This window comes from Nicotiana tabacum, chromosome 5 (assembly GCF_000715075.1).
Source record: "Nicotiana tabacum cultivar K326 chromosome 5, ASM71507v2, whole genome shotgun sequence".
Classification (NCBI taxonomy): domain Eukaryota; kingdom Viridiplantae; phylum Streptophyta; class Magnoliopsida; order Solanales; family Solanaceae; genus Nicotiana; species Nicotiana tabacum.
In genome coordinates this window covers 127,501,798-127,507,797 of record NC_134084.1, presented here as the reverse complement: position 1 = coordinate 127,507,797, position 6,000 = coordinate 127,501,798, and positions in this window count along the sequence as shown.

Here is a 6,000-nt window from a genome sequence, read left to right as displayed (position 1 = left end):
TTGGATTACATGTTGGATCATCCAATGACGAGTATTTCTCCATGTTTTATTGTAATTATCTCAGGACAGCCTCTCTGGCTCATACATCTATGATAGTATGATACGAAAAAATATGTTATGTTGGCACTCGATTAAGTAAGGTACCGGGTAGTTGTCGTGGCCCATCGGTTTGGGTCATGACTTTTATTCTCCCTCCACTATTTCTTCCTCAACCCTTTTTTCCGATGAGGCAGAAGGAAGTCATAGCCACAAACTTCTTGGTATTCGAAGTTTTGCGACTCCGATGAGAACCAATACTTGATTGGGTTAGAGAAGAGGCAGTGGGTGGTTGGGACTGTTGCTTAGGGTTTGGACTGGGTGGTGTAAGGGTCGTATACTTTGTCACTGGTACTTCAATAGGTGAAGACACAGTGGGGACAATGCTTAGAACATTTTTGGCTTCAAGATTCTCAGTCATGGTGGAGTGTAGTGAGAGTTTTATGGAAGAAGAGAGTGTTTGGTTGTTAAGGAAAAAGGGAATTTTGGCTTTTGATATGAACAGTTATGAGAGTGATAGTGTTTGGATTTATTTAAAAGGGGTGAGGGACCAGTTAGGAATGGGTATCAATTTTTGGGTAGACGGGTCATTTCATAACGGATAGGACGCTTGGGTTCAAAAAGAAAAGAAAAAGGAGAAACTGACATTTTAATGGCATGGCACCTTTTTAGCCATTAAAAAGTTGTGCATAAGGGTACAAAGGAACTACTAACCGGTGTCAAAAGGAACCAGGTTCCCTGACAGATTTTGTAAATGCGAGCCTCATCCTTTTACCAAAGTGCAATACCATTAACTACTTGTTTGCTCTGTAATCATCATGCGTGTCTACCTACAACGGTATAGAAATAAGTTAGACTTTTCCAGAAAATACTTTTTAGCTATTTTAACTATTCATTTCTTTCATAGCCAATCAGCGAGGAACCAGGTCCTCAGCTTGATTTTATCAGCCCTAGTGCCAAGCAATTCTTTTCAAAGTGTTCTCTGCTTAGTGCTTTGGTGAAGATATCTACAATTTGATCTTCTGTACTGCAAAACTTCATGTAGATAAGCCCTTTTTCAATATTTTCTTTGAGGAAATGATGTTGCATGTCAATGTGCTTTGTTCTCTTATGTTGGACTGGATATTTAGCCATGTTAAGAGCACTGGTGATGTCACATAGTAAGGGCACACAATCAGAAACACACCAAAATCTTCTAGCTACTTGATCCACAACAGTTGAGCACAACAAGAGGTAGCCGTCACATACTCAGCTTCTGCAGTTGAAAGAGACACTGAGTTTTGTTTCCTTGTACCCTATAAAATTAGACATGAGCCCATAAAATGTGCTACGCCAGAAGTGCTTTTCCTATCCACTAGATAACTAGCATAATCAGCTTCAGCATACCCGATTAAATCAAAATTGTCTCTCGAGGGATAGTAGAGAACTAGGTCCTGCATTCGTTTGAGATACCTTAGGATTCTCTTGGCAGCCTTCAGATGAGATTCCTTTGGATTAGATTAAAACCTGGCACAAAGTTCCACACTGAAAACTATATTTGGTCTGCTTGTTGTGAGATGCATGAGTGACCCAATTATACCTCTATACATGGTCTCATTTACAGGAGAACCAGGTTCATCTATGTCCAAATGAGTGGTAGTGGCAATGGGAGTATCAATGATTTTTGAACTTTCCATCTCAAATCTCTTCAGAATCTCTTTGATGTATTTTTGTTGACTTATCATTGTGCCCTTAGGAGTTTGCTTGACTTGTAGAACCAAGATGAAATTCAATTCCCCCATCATGCTCATTTCAAACTCACTTCCCATGCGCTTTGCGAATTCCTCACATAGAGAATCATTTGTTGCTCCGAAGATGGTGTCTCGACATAGACTTGCACAATGAGCAGGTTCCTCCCCCATTTCTTTAGAAATAAGGTGTTGCCAATTTTTCCTCTTATAAAGCCATTTTCTAGGAGAAATTTTGACAACCTTTCATACCATGCACGACGAGCCTGCTTCAGCCCATATAATGTCTTGTCAAGTTTAAAGACATGCTCAGGATGCTCATGACACTCGAAGCCAGGAGGTTGCTTGAAGAATACTTCTTCTTTTAGAAAACCATTCAAAAATGCACTTTTGACATCTATTTGAAACAATTTGAATTCCATATGAGATGCAAAGGTAATAAGGATTCTGATGGCCTCCATTCGAGCAACTGGAACAAAAGTTTCATCATAGTCAATTCTTTCTTCTTGATTGTAGCCTTGAACTACTAGCCTTGCCTTGTTCCTTGTTGTGTTTCCAAACTCATCAAGTTTGTTTCTAAATACCCATTTGGTTCCTATAATAGTTTTGTCGACATGTCGTGGAACCAGGTGACATATGTTGTTCCTCTCAAATTGATAGAGTTCATCTTGCATAGCCGTAATCCAGTCAGCATCTTTCAATGTTTTCTTGATATTTTTGGGCTCAATTTGAGAGAGAAAGGCTGAGAAGGCAAGTGACTTTCTTGACTTTAATCTAGTTTGAATCCTTGATTCAAGAGGAGTAATCACATTTCCAAGAGGGTGTGAACTTTTGTGCTTCCAATTAGACACCTAAATATCATTGTGAGAGGGTCCAGGTACTTCTGAATGTGATCCTTAGTTGGCGTGAGTTCCGCTTCTTAGTTCAACATGTGGGGTTCCTTGGACAACATTAACAACTATGTTCTTAGTTTCAGTTGTTGTGATTGAGGAACCAGGTTCCTCCAGATCAGTTGGAAATACAACTGCACCATCATTATTTGATTTCTTGGCGTGACTCATCATGTCAGCCTTTCCATTGGCCATGTCAATGACTTCACCAGGAACAGTTGACTGCTCTCCATCTTGATCAATCTTACCATGTGAATCTTTCCCACATAGGTGGTGAGATTCATCAAAGATCCCATGTATGCTTTCCTCAATGCATTGTGTTCTTTTGTTGTATACTTTGTAGGCTTTTCTTTGTGATGAATAGCCCAGAAATATTTCTTCATCACTTTTGGCATCGAATTTTCCAAGTGCTTCCTTACCATTGTTAAGGACAAAACATTTGCAGCCAAATGTCCTTAAATGTGTCAGCTTGGGTTTCCTCCCGTTTAGCAGTTCATATGGGGTTTTGTTCAGGAGGGACCTGCTCATGTACCTATTCACCAAGTAGCATGCAGTGTTGACTACTTCTGCCTAGAAACCTATTACAATGTCATAGTCAATCGTCATTGTTCTTGCCATGTCTTCAAGAGTTCTATTCTTCCTCTCCACAACACCATTTTGTTGAGGTGCCCTTGGAGCTGAAAAATTATGACATGCCATTTTCAACACAGAATTCGTCGAATTTAGCATTGTCAAATTCCGTGCCATGATCAGATTTTATACACACTACATTATGGCTCATCTTCACCTGGATCTTCTTCAGAAATGCAGCAAATACTTGAAGAATTTCATCATTGGTTCTGAGAAATAGGGTCCAGGTGAATCTGGAATAGTCATCCACTATAACAAAGGTACTTCTTTCCTCCTCTCCTTGGCACCCTCAAAGGTCCACACAGATCCATATAAAGGAGATCAAGTGGCCTTGAGGTACTAACTTTCTTTTTGGGCTTGAAGGAGGATCTGACTTGATTTCCTTTTACACATGCATCACACACCTTGTGATCCTTGAAGCTTGACTTGGGCAGGACACAAACTAGGTCCTTCTTGACCAATTTGTTCAGCAACGTAAAACTTGCATGACCAAATCTTATATGCCATAGTTCAGCATCATCATCAACATCACTTAAACAAGTGAGATCTCTATTTTGCAAGGACTCAAAATCAGCAACATAAATGTTTCTGTATCTTTTAGCCACGAGAACCACTTCACCAGTCACAAGATTTGTGACTGTGCATATTTTTGACACAAATTCCACTTTGTTTCCCTTGTCGCATATTTGGGAAAAGCTCATTAAGTTGTACTTTAAGTCGTTCACATAGTACACATTTTCGATTAAGTGAGTGAGAGACTTCCCAATACTTCCAACTCCTAGAATGTATCCCTTTTTGCCATTTCCAAAGGACACACTCCCTCCCTGCAAAGCTTTGAGTGAAAGGAAATCATTAGTGCTTCCAGTCATGTGCTTAGAACAACCACTATCCATATACCATTTTTGGATTCCTTTCACTGCTCCATGCACAAGGAAATCAAGGATTAGACTTAGGAACCCAAATGCGTTTGGGTCCTTTGTAATGAGGAAATGGGTGAATCAAGGCTCTTCTTGTCCAAGCAAGCATCATACATCTTTTATATGAGGAACCAGGTTCTTTAGCAGTAGTTATCTTTTTAGGGAAGACTTTGTTTTCCTACTGGGACTGAAATCTAGCTTTACATGTTTCTTTAAAATGCCAGTGTTACCACAGTGAATGCAAAGCCAGTTGTCAGGGGCGGTAACATACTTGTTATGAGGATTGTAAGGAGTCCTTTCCTTTTCGAACTTGATTCCCTGCATGTTCCCCCTATTGTTCTTATACATAGCAGTGATTGCATCAGAGGATGAGGTCCACTTAATGGATTTTTCTAGGTCATTCTTAACTCTACCTAGATCTTTCTAAAGTTGTCGGTTTCTCTCAAGTTTAGTACACAGACTAGATTTCACTGATTTTAACTCATTTTCAAGCCTAAAATGTGCTTTACTTGCAACTTCCTTTCCTTTTTGAGTGTTCCCATGCCTGGTTTACCTTTTTAATTTTCAATTGTTTCCTTTAGGTCCACAACTACTACTAACAGGTCATCTCTCTCATGTTCTACGTTTGCAATTTTTTCAATCAAAACATCTTTTTCTTTCTTTAAAACCTCGATGGTTTCTTTGAGATCTACCACTACAACTGCTAGATCATCTCTCTCATGTTTTACCTCTCTTAGTTCCACAGGTAATGCATTTTTATCATTTATAAGACTATGATAAGCATCAATTAGAACATTTGCCAAAGATATAAGCTTTTCTGAGAGTAAGACTTCAAATTTCTTTGAACGTCTAGAAAGTTTACCTCATCATCATCATCATCATCAGATTTTGCCATCAGGGCAAAGATAGAGTCATATTCAGTTGCTTCACTTTCTACTGTCATCATGGAACTGTCATCTTGTTCATCATCTTCTCCAGATTCGCTGGAGGAGTCTCCCCATGCAGCAAGAGCTTGTTTCACAACATTGTCAGTAGTATCTTTTCTCTTGAATCTTTTGTCGGGAATCGAGTTCCTTTTGCCTCCTTTGTTTGTGTTGTGCTTGTACTGGTCTTTCTTGTGGAGAGGACAATCCTTGATGAAATGTCCTGGCTTCACGCAATTATAACATAGGTCATACCCTCTTGGCTTACTGGAACTGCCCCTCTTTGGAATACCTCCATTTCTGCAAACTATTTTTTGAAATCTCTTTGTCAGGTAAGCCATATCAACATCCTCACCACTTGAGTCATTGTTGTCTGTCTTGAGGACCAGGTTCTTTTCTCTTTTGGGCTCTCTTATCTCATTATCCTTATTCTTCTTCTTCTTCTTCTTCTTCTTCTTCTTCTTCTTCTTCTTCTTCTTCTTCTTCTTCTTCTTCTTCTTCTTCTTCTTCCTCTTCTTTATTTCATAAGTCTTTAGATTACCAATGAGTTCATCAATGGTCAGCTTCTGCAAATCCTTTGCCACTGTGATAGCATTTACTTTGCTTTCCTAGGAACTAAGTAATACACTAAGTATTTTCCTGATAAGTTTGTTTCTGGAAATGATTTCTCCTAGAGAATGAAGCTCATTGATGATAGAGGTGAAGCGAGCGTGCATATCCTGAATGGACTCATCATCCTTCATCCTGAAGAGCTCATACTCGGTGGATAGCATGTCAATCTTCGACCACTTGACTTGAGTTGTCCCTTCGTGTGCTGTTGGAGAGCTTCCCAGATCTTCTTAGCAGGTTGACAGGCTGAAATCCTATTGTATTCGTC